Source organism: Panthera pardus, unplaced genomic scaffold, assembly GCF_024362965.1.
Source record: "Panthera pardus isolate Hobbes unplaced genomic scaffold, ASM2436296v1 HiC_scaffold_27, whole genome shotgun sequence".
Classification (NCBI taxonomy): domain Eukaryota; kingdom Metazoa; phylum Chordata; class Mammalia; order Carnivora; family Felidae; genus Panthera; species Panthera pardus.
Window position 1 is genome coordinate 30,375,903 of NW_026526843.1, and position 19,493 is coordinate 30,395,395.

The 19,493-nt window shown below is 49.1% G+C and overlaps 1 long non-coding RNA gene across 1 annotated transcript in view; it reads right to left on the bottom strand.

The window, feature by feature from the left end:
- Nucleotides 1-19,493, bottom strand: part of LOC109250780 (uncharacterized) — an 89,426-nt gene that overhangs the window by 47,481 nt on the left and 22,452 nt on the right. The window contains exon 3 of the long non-coding RNA XR_002073184.2: nucleotides 2,896-2,987. This is a non-coding gene — a long non-coding RNA (uncharacterized LOC109250780). The remainder of the gene's footprint in view (nucleotides 1-2,895; nucleotides 2,988-19,493) is intronic.

Genomic DNA, 19,493 nt, shown 5'->3' on the forward strand with positions numbered 1-19,493 from the left:
GAGAAATGAGACTATGCCGTCTTGTCCAGCCTGAAAATAGAAGACCGTTTTTGCTCTGGTTTCTGCTGCTGCTTCTCCCAGGAATGACTCAGGCTTTCAGCTGCCACCCTTTCCTGGGCGAAGAGAAGCTCTGGGGGCTTTGCCTTGGTTGATATATCACGCTTCCAGGTGTTCTGGGGGTCTGTGTGTGGGAAAGAGAGAGAAGAAAGGCTGGCAGAGAGCAGCCCTGAAACAGAGTGGGGCGAACGCTGTGGCGGGGCACGGAGTTAGCTGGGGGGTCGGTCTTGCCTGAAAGATACTCCTGTGCCACTATATTCATACGACCCTACTGTGAGACGTCAGAACAACCACACTTTGGTATTTCCTGGCAGGACGGAGGCAGAAAATAAGATTTTTTTAATTTATTTATTTATTTGCTTATTTATTTATTTATTTAAAATCTTAATGACTTTGAGGTAGGCAAAGTCTTTTCATGTTATTTATTTATTTTATTATTTATTTTTTGGAGACAGAGAGAGAGAGCACTGGGAGAGGGGTAGAGGGAGAGAGAGACACAGAGAGAGAGAGAGAGAATCTTAATCAAAATTTGGTATTTCCTGACAGGACAGAGGCAGAAAATAATATCTATCTATCTACCCATTTATTTATTTATTTATTTATTTATTTATTTTCTTCATGACCTTGGGTTAGGCAAAGTCTTTTTATTTTATTATTATTATTATTTTATTATTATTATTATTATTATTATTATTATTATTATTATTTTAGAGAGAGAGCACGCAAGCAAGCAGGGAAGAGGGGCAGAGGGAGAGACAGAGAATCTTAAGCAGGCTCCATTCTCGGTGCAGAGCCTGATGCAGGGCTCAATCCCATGATTGATCCTGGGATCATGACCGGAGCCGAAATGTAGAGTCGAACGCTCAACCGACTGAGCCACCCAGGTGTCCCAGAAAAGAAGATTCTCAAACACGCTCCTCCCTTTGTGTAAAACCTTGGAACATCCGCGTACATGATCCCCCCCCACACACACACACCGGAAAATGTCCATGCCCTAATCCTTGGGATGGATGAATATGTCACCTTACATAGTAAAAGGCACTTTGCAGGGGCAGTGAAGTTAAGGATATTGAGATGGGGAGAATGTCCTGAATTATCCTGGTGGGCCCGATCTAACGACAGACTTCATATAAGAGAGAAGCAGGAGAGTACGAGTCAGAGAAGGTGATGAGCCTGTGGAAGCATACCGAGGTCAGAGAGTGTGAGAGAGAATCTAAAGATGCTCTGTGCTGGCTTTGAAGATGGACGGGGTGGGGCATGAGCCAAGGAATGCAGGCGGCCTCCAGAAGCTGGAAAATGGCTGCTTTTAGACTTCGGAGCTCCAGAACCGTTAAGGTAATAGATTCGTGTTGTTTTAAGCCATAAAGTTTGCGGTAATTTGTTATAGCAACAACAGAAAACTACTATACTGACAGTGGACAAGTGACATGATCAGGGATGGGAAGCTGGGGGCTATTGTAGGATAGGGAGGAGCGTGGCCTCCGCTCAAAACATGAGACTCTCCAGTCCGGGAAGGCGAAACCTGACAGGAGACTGGCTCAAAGACTAGGCCACCGCTGTCTGATAGAACCATCCGTGATGATGGAAACGTGCTATATCTGCGCTCTCCAGGATGGAAGCCCCTCGCCACAGGGGACTGCCGAGAACTTGAAATGTGGCCAGTGCTACTGAGGCCCTGAATTTGTAATTTGATTTACTCATTTAATTTATATTTAAGTTGTAAAAGCCACACGCAGCCAGTGGTGACGATATTAAACAGAGTGGGTCCCCACCATGGAAAAGAGTGTGGATAAGGGGGGAACACACACTTATTCCTTAACGTCCTCAGTGCCGGAAATCTAGCCTGCCCCAAATAGCTTAGATCAAATTAAAGAGCCACCGATTCTTCTCTGGAGATCAGATTTCTCATAACCTCTGCCATAATGTAACCACAAACCTACAAGAGGAAGAAAAAGCATCGAAACGGCATATAAAATTGCTATCGTGAAACCCATAAACTTCACAGGAGATGCAGGGAGTCCAGTCCTCGGTCAAGAAACCGTATATTAGAAGAACCTACAGTAAGCTCTGACATCGCAGTCTCCGACACCAAAAAGTAAAGATGGAAGTTGAGGCAGATAGGATTTCAAAAGCACAGAGACCTGGGACCCATTTAATAGAGAAAGACATATTCTTACACGCCTCAGAGGTCCAGGGCAAAAGCAGATGGTCACAATGCACGCTCTGAGTCACAAGACAAAGTTATATTCTGTTCTGAATCAGCCGTTTGAGAATGCAAAGCAGTGAATGATGTAATCTTAGGGAGGAAGGGAGGAAGGGAGGAAGGAAGGAAGGAAGGAAGGAAGGAAGGAAAGAAGGAAAGGAAGGAAGGAAGGAAGGAAAGAAGGAAGGAAGGGAAGAAGGAAGAAGGAAGGAAGGAAGGAAGGGAAGAAGGAAGGAAGGAAAGAGGGAGAAGGAAGGAAGGAAGGAAGGAAGGAAGGAAGGAAAGAAAGAAAGAAAGAAAGAAAGAAAGAAAGAAAGAAAGAAAGAAAGAAAAGGGAGGGAAGGAAGGAGGGAACAAAGAAAAGAAAGAAAGAAAGAAGGAAGGGGGGAAGGGAAGAAGGGAGGGAGGGAAGGAGGAAGGAAGGAAGGAAGGAAGGAAGGAAGGAAGGAAGGAAGGAAGGAAATCAACAGAGAAAATGGGTAAATGCAAAACAAGACAAAAAACTAGCTCTCCACTCTCATGCAAAACCTACACTCCAGCTTCTTGTCACTGTCACTTACCAGGACTGATCTGTGCCAGGGCTGATCACTCACTTCAAGTACTCACTTACCATTACCATCAACACCGTTCCTCACCTTATCCTTCTAAGTCACCTGCCACACAACTTCCAAATCGGGATCGGTGCGATCATCCACCACCACCGTTTCTCTTTCCAGGCTGTCGGGCCCTGCGGGGAGGAAATAACACAGTGGTATAGGCAGGATCATCTTGAAAAGAAGGATCTCTGTGAAATATCACATAGCTTTTAAATGTACAAGAAATCTGTATGGAAATACGGAAATAAGCCATATTGGCATATTGGCATATTTCCGTATTTGGAATACGGAAATATGGAAAACTATTCAAGGCCCATTAAATAAAAAAGCAAGTGACAATGGGGCGCTTGGGTGGTTCTGTCGGTTGAGCGTCTGACTTTGGCTCAGGTCGCTGCTGTCAGTCTGGAGCCTGCTTCGGATCCTCTGTCCCCCTTTCTCTCTGCCTGTCCCTCGCTCACGCTCTCTCTCTCAAATAAGTAAACCTTTAAAAAAAAAAAAAAAGTAAGTGATAGCAAACCACCCAGTGGGGATGGAAAATGGCACAGTGACTTTGGAAAACCGCCTGGCAGCTGCTCAGAGTGTCAAACATAGACGATTCCGTTCCCAGGAATATACTCAAGAGACGTGAAAATACGTGTCCACATAAACACTTGGAATTGAACATTCATAACAACATCCTTCATAACGGCCAACAGGGGGAACAACCCATCATCCACCCACCGCTGAATGGCTAAACACAACGCGGTCTTATCCATACAGTGAAATATTACGTGGCAATAAAAAGAATGAAGTTGTGATTTACAGTACAACATAAATGAACCCTGAAAACACCATGCGAAGTGAAAGAGGCCGGTCGCAAAAGACGTGTTCTATGCTTCCATTTATATTAAAGCCCGGAACAGGCAAATCCGTAAAAACAGAAAGGAGATCGGTGCTTGCTTAGGGTTGGGGGCGAGGAGTCTGGTGACAGGCAGGGAGAGCGAAAAGATTCAGGGCTTCTTCTTGAGATGATGAAAACGTTCTAAAAATGGACTATGGTGGTGGTTGCACATATCTGGGAAGATACTAAAAAACCATACACTTTTCTATGCGCGAATTGTACGTTATGTGGATTATAGCTCAAGAAAGCTGTTGTTTTAAAAAAAAAAAAAGCAAGGGGTAGAATAATGCATGTACTCTGAGCTCATTTATATTAAAACCACAAAACTACATATGCATGTGATATAAACATTTGTGAATGTATGTAAATATACAGAAGAGGATTTGGAAGGCTACCCGCCCATCTGCTAGCACGGGTTACTTCTGGAGAGGGAAGCGGGACTGCCTTCTGTAACATCACACTTCCCTGTTTCTCCTCCCACCACTCCCGTTGTTTCTTCAACTTGCTTTTCTAAGCAGTCCTTCCTCTGCCCACCCCTTTGGAATCTCATTTCACTCTTCAGGCTCTCCCCGAAGCCACGCTAACGAAGACCGTATGTTCCCCGTGGCTTCGACAACCTCCATCCAGGCCCTGACCCGTTCGGTCCACAGGTACCCACTGAGCACCTGCCGGGGCCTCTGCTAGGACCTTTGGCTGCCTCCCCTCCTTCAGCTGCCATCCCTCACCCAGCAAATTCCACCGGTCTCCTCAATTAACGTATTCCTCTCTCTTTCCTTCTCTCCTTGTCCTCGGCCTCCTCCGGCCTCCCGTGTAACCCGAGCCACCACTGTCTCTCCTGGATCAGCGCAAGTCTCCTCCCTGGCCTCCCTGCCCACACAGGCCATTCTCCACACGGCAGCCAGAGCCAACTTTTAAATATTTAAATCACGCCATATCTGGCTCCCTGCTTCAAAACTCTCCAAGAGCTTTCAGTTGTACTGAGTATAACATCTAAGCTCTTTACTTTGACCGAGTAAGATAGAGCCTTTGTCTGAATCTCTACTCTTATGTCATCATGCTATCCTTGTTCGCTATGCTCCTAGAATTTGTTTCCTCTTTTTTTTTTTTTTTTAAGTTTATTTATTTTGAGAGAGAGCGAGGCGGGGAGGGGCAGAGAGCGTCCGTGCAGAGCCCCATGCGGGGCTCAAACTCATATGAACCACGAGATGAGCCGAAGTCAGATGTTTAACCGACTGAGCCACCCAGGTGCCCCGATTTTGTTCTCTCTTGAGAGTCTTTGCATTTGCAAAGGGCAAAACTGATCCACATCTCTGCTCCAATGTCAGCTCCTCCGAGAGGCCTTCCCTGATCATCTTGACTAAGTAGGGCCCCGACCCCGGTCAGTGTCTCATCACATCACCCTGTTTTATTATCTCCCTTACTATCAATCTGGAATTCTTTCATTTATTGGTTTGCTTGTTTATTGTGTGCCTTCCCCACCAGTCAAAGATAAACTCCATGAGAGAGGTGACTCTATCTGCCTGGTCCCTACTGAATCCCTAGCGTTCAACACAGGACCCGGCAGGTGCTCAGTCCCCACCCCCACTCACCCCTCCCCTAGTCTTACATTCTCAGTGAATGGTACCCACCATCTGTCTAGTTGCTTAAGCTAACAACCTGGGGGTCAAACGCTCTGGTTGTTTCTTCAGCTCGCTTTTGTAGGCAGTCCTTCCTCTGCCTACCCCTTTAGAATCTCATTTCACTCTCCAGGCTCTCCCTGAAGTGACGCTAACTAAGACCATACGTTCCAACGAATGGGCCAGGGTCTGGATGGAGGTTGCTGAAGCCACGGGGAACGTATGGTCTTAGTTAGCGTCACTTCAGGGAGAGCCTGGAGAGTGAAATGAGATTCTAAAGGGGTAGGCAGAGGAAGGACTGCCTACAAAAGCGAGCTGAAGAAACAACCAGAGCGTTTGACCCCCAGGTTGTTAGCTTAAGCAACTAGACAGACGGTGGGTACCATTCACTGAGAATGTAAGACTAGGGGAGGGGTGAGTGGGGGTGGGGACTGATTCAAGAACTGAGTTTTAGAAATGGTAAATGTGACACGTGCATTAGTTATCCAACTGGGAATCCTAAGTAGCTGGCTGCATATAGAAGTCTAGACCGGGGCGCCTGGGTGGTTCAGTCGGTTGAGCATCTGACTCTTGATTTCAATTCAGATCATCTGACTCTTGGTTTCAATTCAGATCATGATCCCAGAATGGTGGGATCGAGCCCCGCGTGGGGCTCCATGGAACCTGCTTAAGATTCTTTCTTTCTCCCTCTGCCCCTCTCCCTCTCTCTCTCAAATAAATAAAATGGAAAAAAAAAAAAACTAAGAAAAAAAAAAAAAAGAAGTCTAGACCCTCAGTGAGGTGGTGAGTGCTAGAGAGGAGAGATTGAAAATTGAAATTCATCAGCCTAAAGGACTGAGAGCAGTGGAGATAACCTCAGAAGAAAGTGGAGAATGGGGGGAAAAAATGAGGGCCTGATGCAGAGTTTAAGATCTCCTGCATTTTTTTTTAAGTTTATTTATTTTTGAGAGAGCGCGAGCAGGGGAGGGACAGAGAGAGAGGGGGACAGAGGATCCGAAGCAGGCTCCGTGCCGACAGCAGCAAGCCTGGCGAGGGGCTCGAACCCACGAACCTCGAGATCGTGACCTGAGCCGAAGCAGGACGCTCAACCGACTGAGCCACCCAGGTGTCCCAAAATCTCCTGCATTCACACCTCCAGTCCCAACCTCTTTCTTCCATGAGTTCCAGAGCCACTACCACACCACCTTATATTCACCCAACATGTCCTGAAATGACTGCATAGACTCCCTCTCCAAAAGTGGTCCTCCTTCCGTATCTTCTATCACTTATTCGTCAGCTGATCGGGTCTCTTCTTAACATCTACGGGGCCGTTCCCCACCTTTCTGTCCCTGCAATACTTACTTCACCTCCTCAATCTCATCATCTGCTACCTGGAACTCTACAATCATCTCTTGGTCGCTATGTCTGCCGCCGACCTTGCCCCCCACTGCCGCCACTGGGGTCCTTTTAAAGCGCCTTGATTGTGGTACTTCCCTAGTTAAACCCCTTTGAGGGTTTCCTGTTGTTCAAAATAAAGTACAAATTCCTTTTTTTTTTTAGTTTATTTGAGAGAGAGAGAGAGAGAGAGAGAGAGAGAGAGGGAGAGAGGGAGAGAGAGAGAGAGAGAGAGCGCACGGGAGGGGCAGAGAGAGACAGGGAAAGAGAGAATCCCAAGCAGGTTCCACACTGCCAATGCAGAGCCCGTCGTGGGGCTTGAACCCATGAACTTCAAGATCTTGACCTGAACCAAAACCCAGAGTCGGACGCTTAACCAAAGGAGTCACCCAGACGCCCCTAAAGTACAAATGCCTAAGCCCAAAACGTAAAAGGTTTTCAGGACCTGCTCCCTACTGACCTTTCCGACCTTATCTTCCATTTACTCCCTTGGCCTTGTATCCGAGCCTTACCGATCTATCAGTGGCCTTCACTCCTCTAGACCCACGATCCTTGTTTCTGTCCGCAAACATGTACTTGCCATGCACCCCCACTGCCACCTGTTCTCCAGTTCCATGGAGCTTCCAGACTGCTCTCCAACCAAGCCAACTCGATCTCTTCTTTCTTGATTCCCCCTCAGCGGCCTGTGCACACTCCATCTTTATCGTCGGTGACACCGTATTGGATTTAGACGTTTGTGTGTCTTTCCCTCTCTGCTAGCCTGCAAGCATAATGAGGGCAGGGAGGGCACTTACTCATCTCGGTTTTTCTAGCGCCTGACATAGTCTCTAGCATATCGTGATCACATCAGCCAATCTTTATCAAGTGCTCATTAGCGCCAAGTAATTCCGGAAGCGCTTTGCACGTATTGGTTCTTTACAGCAGCCCTAAAGACGGGTACTATCATGATGCCCAACTGACAAATCTGGATATAGCGACAGAGAGGTGAAGTAACTTGCCCAAGGCCACACAGCTAGTAAGTAGCAGATACAAGCGCAGGGTCTGTGCCTGTAATCACCCGCCTCTCAGTACGGATTCAGGAAAGGCCCGTTCAATGAATGGGGGAATTGGGAATGTGGGGCATATGACTTTTTTCATGTTGTTACCCTGACCTTGCCTATTTCATCTTTTCTTTCATTTTAAAATCTCATTTCGTTCAAAGCTCAGACACAATAAAGTCCTAAAATCAAATAACGGATCTTCTGCTGTGGCGCTCCAGGGAGTCAAGGAGGGCAAACGCCATTATCCTCATACCCCTAGGCATGAGCAAGGGAGGTTGATTTATTGGCGTTCCGTGACTAGGGCCAAAGCACAGGAAAATAAGGTAGGAGTAAACCTCATAACACCCTGCCACCGAAAACATCATAAAAGCGACCATTTCCTGAGCGCTCCAGGGACGCCAGGCACTTCGTTTAGAGTCCTACGTGGATGGGCTCATTTCATCTTGCCAACAGCCCCTCTGTGATGTCGGCGCTGTTGTGATCTCCATCTCACGGATGGGAAAATAAGCCCCGGGAGGGTAGGTGACTCGCCCAAGGTTGCAGGGGTGGTAAATGGCAACGCAGCACTCGGCCGGCACCGTCCAACGGCATGCAGTCCGCGCCATGAACCACGGTGACAGACGACTTCCGCTCGCCTGGGCCACCCGTGACTCCAGAGCTGCCCCTCCCCCATCAGATAACCGCTGGCCACGTGTGCCTCGGCGCATCTGAATTAATTAAAGGCAAATGAAACCTCAAACTCAGTTCCTTGGTCACGCTAGTCACATCTCGAGTCCTCAAAAGCCCCGTGTGGCTAATGAGCACCCTGTTGGAGAACACGGACAAAGACCATCTCCCTCAAGACAGAAAGTCTTCTAGGACGGTGCTGGGCTACAGCGTGCTCTCTCTGATGCAGCAGCTCCACAAGCTTCTCCCGGGTTCCGAAGCCTTCTCTCTGCTCCGCCAGTTGGGCTCCTCTCCCTTCGGAGCCCTGGGGAATCTCTGAGATGTACGGGAAGGTAAGAACTTTCAGTACCGTCCCCTCCATCGTGCGACTCCTTGGCAACATCGCCCTTTCCACCCGCTGCCCACGATTCGTCCTCGTGCCCCGGCCCGTCTGCCCCCTTCTCTCTCTGCTTCTGGGCATGCAGAGGTCCTGTGGTTATTCGTTCTCATTCTGCCCCCAACGCAGATGATTGGGTGGGGGCCACACACTTCACAGCCACAAGTGCGGAAGGTCCCCCAGAAGCAGAGATCCCGGACTGCTGTCCGCAGCCCCGCCCTCCAGAGGGGAGGGCGCACCCCAAGTCTGGTCCGGCTGGCCTGAGAGCAGCTGGCCGCCGAGGTGCAGCCTCGGGGGGCCGCTGTGACTCCAATGTGATTTGGGGGCTAGTAAAAGAGACCTGGAGCCCTTTTTAAAATCCCGAGTTACCCGATGCAGATGAAATGTGGTAGGATGCGAGAGGGCAGGCGGGTTATGATCTGCTCTGCACATAGGGATGGGTGGAGAAGAAAGGAGACAGAGCACCCCAGGGATAGCAGAGCTAACGAAGACTCACTCACTCACCCACGGTCGTGGAGAACGACATGGCAGGTTCTTAAAGCCAGCCGAAAATCCGAAAGGCACTCTGGAATACATTACGTGACCTATCCACGCCCTTCCTCTGAATCCCAGGAGACTTATGCCTCTAATCCACTTTTCTCAGCTTGACATTAAAATGGGTAAATATTAGGGCGCCCGTGGCTCAGTCGGTGAAGCGTGCGACTCTTGATTTCGGCTCAGGTCATGATCTCACGGTTCGTGGGTTCGAGCCCCGCATCCGGCTCTGTGGCGACAGCGCTCAGCCTGCTTGGGATTCTCTCTCTCTCTCCCTCTCTCTCTCTCTGTGCCCCTTCCCCGCTCATGCTTTTTTTCTCTCTCTCAAAATAAACATTCAAAATATATTTTTAAAAATAAGTATATAAATAAAATGGGTAGATATTTTCCAAGCTGATTCTAACTGATGGCTAGAGGAGGTGGGCAAGCGCGTGTAGACTGAGAAGGGTAGAGACAGCCTGGAATGATCGATTCGCCATAGAAAATCTTAATGTAGGTATTTGAGAGTCAACCATACACCAAAGAGGGATTCTGCCTGTCCAGGCAGCTAAAGAGTTGAGCCAGCCAAAACTTTTCTTGGAGGCCCACACCAAAGGTGTGTTAAATAGTCCAGTCTGGGGTCTCAAGCTAGATATCTCTCAGTCCATACTGCATCCAGCCACGTGGTATGAGGTGGCCAAAGTCAGAGGCGCCCCACAGATTTCCAAAGGATTCTGGTGCAGAAGCAACTTTCAGTCTGGTCCGTGCCCCTTGACAATGAGCCACGGCAGGGAAACGAAGGCTGGGAAGGCTCTGCCCCCATCCCTGTGACGTGCGGGCCATGCTACCTCTGAAAACACGGCTGTGAAACGGGGACAGTAAGCAACATTCAGGGTTCTGATTCAGTCATGCTTGCGGTGGTCATAGCAGAAGACAGAATCAATGTTCCTGAAAGCCAGAGTACTCGCTGGAGACGTTTATTGGTTTCTGTCTTCCCTCTGAAGGGGAGAAAGTAGGTCAGCACACTCAAAGAACTGTGACCAGGCACAGCGGGTCTGAGAGGGAGCCACTCACTGAGCCCTGCCAAGATGAAACAGTTGGAGACACGCCTTTCATTTTAGGGCATTTGGCTGAGGTCACTTGGCTTTGGGGGAAACTCGGGCTGCCGATCCCCTGGTGGGTATTCTCCGCAGGTCCCAGGAGCTGGGTGCAAGGGGAGGCTCGCATTTTAAAAAAACCAACATCTAAATGGTTGGCAAGCACAGGAATGTTTATGAGCAAACTGTGTGCCTACTTTGGCTCTCAGACAAGGTGGACAAGGCTCGGGGCAGCCTGGCTAAATATAGACGGCACAGGGGGGCCTGAGAAGCAGGAGAGCTGGGTTTCATTTCCAGGTCTCTCCGTTAACCTTGGGGCACACTCCCTGGGTCCCTTCCTTTCATACGCTGACTCGTCCTTAGTAAGGCAGGGCTATGGAGTAAGTGTTCCCGGGCCTAGAGAACAGTTCCCACTGTCTGCCATGTTTTCTCGCCTCACCTTCCCTCGAAAGATCCGAGTCCGGGGAAGAGACTGGTTGTGACCAGGTAGAAGGCGGAAGAGGCGATATGCTTGTGGCAACAGTACGCGGCCACGGTGACCCACTGGGAGCCACGAGTCCTCCTGGACCAACCAAGGGGGTTGCCTAACCAGAGCCAGAGGGAGGCCAGCCCTCCTCCGAACTGGTCACGGAGCCCGAGAGGCCGAGCCCAAGGAAGCGACTGTGTACTTCCTGCGTCAACACCCTGGGCCCCGCTCCCGTGCCTGGACACTTGGCACTACGAGTCAGTGCGTCCCTGTGTGGCGGGAGCTACTATCTTCTTCCGATTGTAATACTGACGAGTGTTTATTTTACGAAGTTAGATCACAGAGGAGACTATAAAGTAGAAAAATAAAAATCACTACACCCCCACCACCTAAATATTACCACTACGAACAGCCTAGATGTAAGCTAAAGAAGTCAGGCCCGGATTCGGGCCCCGGCGCTCTTGCTTACTCACAGTGTGACCTTGGATGAGTTATATAACCTTTCTGAACCTCAGTTTTCTTGTCTGCAAAATGGCACCATACTCCTCACCGTCAAGTATCGCGAGGATGACAGAACCCAGGTAAAGAGGGCTAGGAGTCCCCGGCAAATAGTAAGCGACCGATACCCGTTGGCCGTCATCATCATTGTCATTATTTTACGTGCCTGTGTTCAAAACCGTCACACGGATGCATCGTATTTCATTTGGGAATCGTTCGACTTCCCGACTGGCAAGCGCGTCTATTGTTTCAAAGCTGCGGCAAGAACATCCATCCTCGTACATATATCGTCTCGAACGTCTCTGATCGAGCCCTCAACGTAAACTTCCCAGAACTGAGTTTACGGGGTAAAAAAGAAAGCAGGAAAAATTTTCAGGCCCGTGTTACAGACCACAAAGTGGCCCGCTGGCAAGACCGTACTCTATGTTGCTCCCAGCGGGGCACACAAGTGCCCATCTCTTCATACTTCCATCAACACTGAGTAATAACGTCTTTTCGAATCTTTGCCAATTTGATAAGGGGAAAATGGTGTTGTTTTCACTCACAGGACTTGGATTAAAAGAAATGACACGCGTCGTAAGCTAGCCCTCTATTAAACTTATACAGGAATTCACTTGTTCGACGGCAAAATCTGTGACAAAGTCTTAGGAGATCCTGAAATGAAAACGCACGGGGACATGTGCATAAAAAGAATTCACATCTGAGGGGCGCCTGGGCGGCTCAGTCGGTTAAGCGTCAACTCTTGATTTCCGCTCGGGTCATGATGTCACAGTTCATAGGTTTGAGAGCCCGACGCTGGGCTTTGCACTGATAGCATGGAGCCTGCTTGGGACTCTCTCCCTCTCTCTCTCTCTCTGTCAAAATAAATAAATAAACTTAAAAAAAAAAGAATTCACGTTTAAGTAGTTGATATACTCATTTTTTCCACCATTTTTAATTGCAAAATAGAACTTACGGAAAACCGCAGATCTTGATCGCGTGTTATGAAGTAAATCCCTTTTTTATTATCGTCTACGTCAAGAAATAGAACTTTGCCAGCTGCCTCAGAAGCCTGACACGTATATTCCAATCCTAAAATTAATCGCAAAGCTGTATTTTATGATAATCTCTTCCTTGCTTTTGTTTATGGTTCTGTATCACCCAAGTTACAACTTTCAACACTGCAGTTTAGTTTTGCCTTTTTAAAATATTTTAAGTCTCTTTCACTTAGGAACTGGTACACTTGTAATCAAAATTACACTGTATTATAACAGCATATAACTTAAAGAAGCAGATGCTCACTTTTTTAAATGGTGCTTTACAAACGCATAAAAATATATACGATTTTCCCCAGGCATATGAGTAAATAAATTATTCTGCCTCGAGTTTAACATGCCACTTTGATATAGTTACATGTGTTGGTTCCATTTTGGAGCAATATCTCCAATGTCTTTATAATTCTAACATTTTCCATTCAAGCTTAAATGTCACTTACAAGTCAGGATTCTGATTTTCAACCTTTTTTTTTTCCTTCAACCGACTGATAGATCAGAGTTCTTAGTTGCAAACTACAGAATCCCCTCTGACTAGTTTAAGCAGAACAGAAAAGTCTCAAACAATATCAGTCCACAGGATCTTTCTTTTTTTAAGTTTTATTTATTTATTTGGAGAGACGAAGAAAGAGAGAGAGACCGCATGAGCAGAGGAGGGGCAGAGAGAGAGAGGGAGAGAGAGAATCCCAAGCAGGCGGGACGGGGGGGGGGGGGGGGGGAGGGGCTTGAACCTACGAACTGTGAGATCATGACCTGAGCCGAGATCAAGAGTCAGACGCTTGGGGCGCCTGGGTGGCGCAGTCGGTTAAGCGTCCGACTTCAGCCAGGTCACGATCTCACGGTCCGTGAGTTCGAGCCCCGCGTCGGGCTCTGGGCTGATGGCTCGGAGCCTGGAGCCTGTTTCCGATTCTGTGTCTCCCTCTCTCTCTGTCCCTCCCCCGTTCATGCTCTGTCTCTCTCTGTCCCAAAAATAAAAAAATAAACATTGAAAAAAAAAAAAAAAAGAGTCAGACGCTTAACCGACGGAGCCACCCAGGCAACCCCACAGGACCTCTTGAGACCCACCCAGCCAGGCTCTGAAGAACCATGGTGCAAGCATAGCTGTGGGTGCTACTCTGGCAAAAACAGCACTGCCTCTACCCTGGGTAAGACATCAGCTCCCCTGATCTTTCTCTTCCATTTGGGATTGCCAGGCTGCGGGTATCTCCCCTCAAACAGCCCCTGCAAGCCCATCAAAGAGAACACTGGGCGGGGGAGACTTCAGCTGCGTGAGGCTTGCCCCTCCGTGACCAGTTTCTCCCGTCCAGGGCGCTGACATGTCCTAGGTTGGACATCAGGAAGCACAGAAAAGTGTTCTATACGTTTTGCTTTGTCCTACTCAACTCTTTAGTAGAACGTGAGCCTCTAAGGACAGAGACCGGCTCGTAATCACATACTGGTGATGGATTAATTTTCTACTACATTCGTCAACAAGTATTTCTGAATCCTTACTCTGGATCTGGCACAGTGCCAGGTGCGAGAGCTACCACTGAGGGCAAGATTTAAAAAAGCTCTTCTCTCATGAGCTTATATTCTAGGCAGTGTTGTGTGACAACGAATGCATAAGCAAATAAATAATTCTGATTTCTGATGAGTGGAGGGGCAAGACTGCCTTAGATAAGGTGGGCAGAGAAGGTCTCCATTAGGGACTAAAGTCTGAATTTGGGGGCACCTGGTGGCTCAGCCGGTTAAGCATCCGACTTTGGTTCAGGTCATGATCTCACGGTTCGTGAGTTCAAGCCTAGCGTTGGGCTCTGTGTTGACTGTGTGAAGCCTGCTTGGGATTCTCTCTTGCGCTCTCCTTCTGTCTCTCCCTCCCCTGCCCCCCCCCCAAAAATTAACAAAATGAAATAAAACATTTTTTAAAAAGGTTTGAATTTTAACCCAAGTATGTTGAGAAGCCATCCGAGGCTGTGAATACTACACAGTGATATATCGGGTGAAAAAAAAAAAAAAGGTTGAAAATACATCTGGAAGGATCACTCTGAGTGGTGAGTAGGGAGGACAGGCCATCGGGGAGACAGAAACATTTAGAAGGTGAGTAATCCAGATGGAAGTCGATGGTGGTGCAGACCGGGGTGGTCGAGAGAATGAGAGATGGTCACGCTTGGGATGCGCCTCAAAGTCAAAATCCACAGGAACGGCCGACTGGCCATGGGAGGTGAGCGGAAGAGAATCAAGGGCAACAGCCAGATTCGGGCTCTCGAGCAACAGCGTGAGTGAGGCCAACCGCTACGGAGACGGGGAAGAGAGGGGAAAGGGAGGGACCGGAGCTCGCATTTTGCCACGCTGAGGTGCCGGCCTTTACGGGACGGGACACGGCAAGTAGATAGTGAAGTGTATGCGAGTCTTGAGGTCAGAGGAGAGGGTCGGGTCTGGTGCTACTCCGTGCTAAGAGGACACGCCCAGAGGATACGAGAAATGTGTAAGACACAGTTGAGAAGCAAAAGTCACGCGGAAGATCTAGTTGGTTACTCCTTGCATGTCCCCAGGTGAGCCTGGACTCAGGATGGACCCTGGGCCTCCCCTGGGAATATGGCCCTCAGAAGGTTCTTTATGTCGCTGATTGAGGAGATTGTTTTCTATGTTCAGAGCAATGGGGCGCGTTGCACCAGCTCATCGGGACCTCTCAGAATTGTCTATCAAGATTCAAGCTGTACCCGGTTTTGATGTTGGAATCCTGAGTTTGGTTCCGCAAAAGCCCTAGACCGAGGGGCTCGAGCGGGCTCTCCTGGGCAGAGACATGTCACAGGTGTCCCTGTGGTTTGCTTCTACTTGCTAAGGACCTGCTTAGGTTTTAGCCAGAGGGGAGAAAGGGACGGGCACGAAGCAAACAGGATGACAGAGTTCAGTCAGCCTGAGGCTAGGGACCAAGCCTTTATTCATCTGTGTGTGCCGCAAAGAGGGCTGGGTAAGCGGGAGGTCCTCAATGCAAGTTTGCTGAACTTAGTGGAAGAGGTGGGACTGGCTGGATGGGCAGGATTCTGCATAAGCTTAGAGGAGAAGGAGGGCATGCCAGATGGAGAAAACAACTCGATGTAGGCCCCAAAGCAAGAACAGGCAGGGTTTGTTTGTGGAAAGCTGCCCTCTCAGTCTCCCTACTCCACAATGCCTGGCTCAGTCACCAAGCAGTGGGCATTTAACACAGTCTGCCACTTGCCGGGCATCCCTGTCCCAGCTTGCTGCCACGCCCTTCTCGGGCGCTCCCCTGCTTGTTTTCTGGGCAGCGCTAAGGGCGAGAGGTGACGGCACGGCATACTCCTCCCGCACCCACCCGGTCACTTGCGAGGGCGCACGCTGAGGCCGAGCGGTCTAGCTCCGGACCTCACCGCGTCGTGGACGGTTGGCCGGCCTCGCCTCCCTGCGATTCCGTGATTAGGATTCCAGATGGGACTACGCCAACTATTCATCCTCAATCCCTTACGTCGGTTCCAAAGGCAAAACTCCCAGCGCTTACGCTCGTCTAAACAGCCTTTCCTTAGTCCCAGGGCAGCCTCCAAGAGAAATCCATCAAGGAAAAGAGGAGACTCTCTCGGGGATGAACCAAAAGCTTTCTGTCTGTATGAGCAGGAACGAGAACGGGAGGTTTCGTGCCTGGGCCTCAGGGATCATCCGACGTAACCATCGCCCCCTCCCGCACCGGCAGGTGCCTGAGAGATTTGTGTCCGATCACGCGGCAGCCCGTGGCCGATGCAGGACCAGAACCGAGTTTTCCCGGTTCCCGGCCCGGTGCTCTAGCACGTTTTGGTGCCCTACTCGCTCCGACCGCCGGCAAGAATCGTCCCCAAAGAAGGTGGGTGCAGTACATTTCCCAGTGAGCAACCATCCCTCCGTGAAGCACGTGAAGGGCCGGGACAGGGAAGGGCGGCAAGAGGCCGAGCCAAGGCATTACAATTACCAGGGCTGAGCGAGACACGTTCCTGACTGCTTTATGGGCTCCGCAGCCGCACTGCACCTTTGCTTTGAGCCAAGTCGAGCGTGCTCTGTGTCGTGGGATGGGGGCTCAGGGAGAAGAGCGAACAAAACAGACCTTCCTGCTGCAAAAGCGTGAGGCCGCACTAGGAAATGACCAGCAAAGGCGGGGGCGGGGGCAGGGGCAACCGCTGCTACAAGTGGCAGCCGCAGAAAGCCCTGGCCCAACCGGCATCGCCTCCCACCCCGAGACCTGCCAGTTCACAGCAGCTGGTCAGAGAGTTCACGGCCATGCGAACGAACGGGACAGGCTTGCCAGAGTGCATTCTGCACCCCAGCCTCTGTGCCCTGCCCGGGTTTCTGACTCAGAGCGGGTGACGAATGGGCTGGGCCGGTTCGTCAGCACGGGGAACCCAGGCACCGGCGAGCTGCCAGGGACTTCTTTTGGGATTGAAGTCACTTCCTGTATGGGACCCCCAAGCACTCGGCTGCACCCCCACACAGCTCAGGCTTCCTGGGGGGATCACAGGCGGGGTGAAGAAATGTGAGCAAAATCCGACAGGCAGCGGGCAGCGGAGGGAGCCCACATGGGGTCTGAAATGTGACACCTCTCCTTCCAAGCACCAAATCAGAGAATCAATGAATTCAGCATGCAGATCACATTCCTCCCCAGTGCCGGCACCTCTCTCACAGAATGAGTGTTAGTTTCGGTCCCTCACATGGCTTTGAATCTTTACCAGGGGAAAAAAAAAAAGCATTATAATGCCATTACAGTAAATACCTCCTAAGTCTGGTTTAGGTGAGGTATTGGCAGAGTTAGAAATAATTGGATTTGAGCAGATAAGGGAATCTTATCCTTCAAACATCCAAACTTTGAAACAGTATTTTTGATGACATGAAATATATGTGTATATACTGCAGGATTGATTCCCACATTTCTTAACTCACTCAAATCTTTCTCCAGCTAACTCAGGGGAATCAGAAGCAACATCCTTTATTATGCTCTACATTTTTGTTTCTCTGTCTCTTTTCAGGATATTGGGCCTCGGGCAGGCGCTTCCCCCATCCGTTTGTCTGAGCCTGTTTCCCCCCCCCATCCCTCACTCCAACATTGTAATCTGTATGGCTAGGAAACCAGATTACAAAGCTCTTTGGGGCTAGGTCGTGATTATAAACAAGGCCCTAGAGAAGGGCCCGGGGAATAAAATTTGTGGCTTTGGTGCTATCTTTGTGTGCTTAAGGGAGTTTGTAGCTATTTCCTCCTTCCAGAATCGGGGCAAATCACCAGGGAACGGAAGGTGCCAGAAGCCTGGCCTAGGGTTAAGTGCTGTGCTACTGAATATCTGCCTGGGATCAGGCCAGGCCTCAAAATTCCCTGTCCCCATACCAACCCCCTGGCTCAGACAGCTCTGAGTGACAGAAAATTGGGAAGAATAGCTAAGAATAAACACGAGGCCATGCCAGATTCTTCTTTCGGCAGATGAAGTGCTGACAAAGCAGGGGCAGCGCTAGCTTTGGGAAGTCTGCTCTGACCTCCGACAGAGGAGCCTCTCTGCCTTATTCCCAGAGCTGCGAGGCGCTGAGGACATTAAAAAGGTGATTTCTCGTGTTCAGGCAGATCTTTAGGGGAACCCAATGACATTTTTTAAAAAATGCACTGATCAGGGCACCTGGGTGGTTCAGCCGGTTAAGCGTCCGACTTCGGTTGAGGTCATGAGCTCGCAGTTCAGGAGTTCGAGGCCCGCGTCAGGCTCTGTGCTGACAGCTCAGAGCCTGGAGCCTGCTTTGGATTCTGGGTCTCCTTCTCTCTGTCCCTCGCCTGCTTGTTCTCTTTCTCGCTCCCTCCCTCCCTCCCTCTCTTTCTCTCTCCCTTTCTCTCTGAAAAATAAATGTTTTCAAAAATGCACTGATCAATTTTTAAGTGCACAGTACTCTATTGTTAACTAGCAGTATGTTGTAAAGCAGGTACCTGGAATGTACTCATCTTATCTTGTATAACTGTAACCTTATACCCCTTGAACAACAACATTCCATATCTATCCCTGTCCCCTCAATCCCTGGGAACCGCCACCCTACTGTCTACTTGTATAACTTTGACTATTTTAGGCACCTCCTATAAGGGGAATTGTGCAGTATTTCAAGGAAGCTAGGAGGAGAATGATGAAGAAGCCATGGGTCCAACCTTCAAGCAAAAAACAAAAAAAAAAGTGATATGCACTTATCAGAAGCAAGCTGAACAAGGTGAATTCTGAAGTTTCTTAACTGTAGCAAAACTCGGGATCTTTGAGGTCTTTCTTAAAAATCTTAGGACAAAAGCAGCACGTGCAAGTTACAATGTAACAGCAATAGCCATCATGTGTTCCATATTTTTATAAGTCAGAAACCACTTTCAGGGTCATCGCTTCATTTGACAAGCTGCAGAGAAAGCCATTCTCCCTCCCATCCTCAGCCATTACTTACTTTGGGAAGCAACCCTTGAAAACTTTCATTACTGACAGGTGCATATCGCCACTGTGTCCACAACCTCCACAGGCAAGAATTACCACGGGGTGTTGTGGGGGGAGCTGGGCCAGCCCCGAAGGCCCAGATACGCACAAGATAAAAAAGGGGGGGGATTGCCTAGATGCTGGGGTTCCTGCCTTCTGGGGAATTCTAACCCCAGAGTTCTGCCTCTGCCAGACCATTAACCCCCACAGGATGTAGAGAAGCCTCCCGCAGCCTGTCCAGTATCATCGCTAGCCCGGGATGGAAGTAAAAATACAGAATCCACAGACCGTCATTATTTTGGTTTGGACGTCAACCAACTAGCGGGATGATGATAACGGAAAAGTTATTTATCATCTCTGAACGCTGATTTGACATTTGTAAAACAGGGGTGGTAAAACTAACCCCTACCTAGTTTCCAGATATTTGGAGAGTTAAGCATCCAAATAAATGAAATATTACAATGCAATATTTTAGTTTTCAAGGTGAATCCCTTAGAAGTCCTTGGAATGATCACCTCCGTCTGGGAGATTCTTTTTTTTTTTTTTTTTTTTTTTTAAAGTCTGAGAGATTGTAACATTGGGGCACCTGGGTGGCTCAGTCGGTTGTGTGAAATAAATTTAAATGGGAAACTCCAGCCCAAGT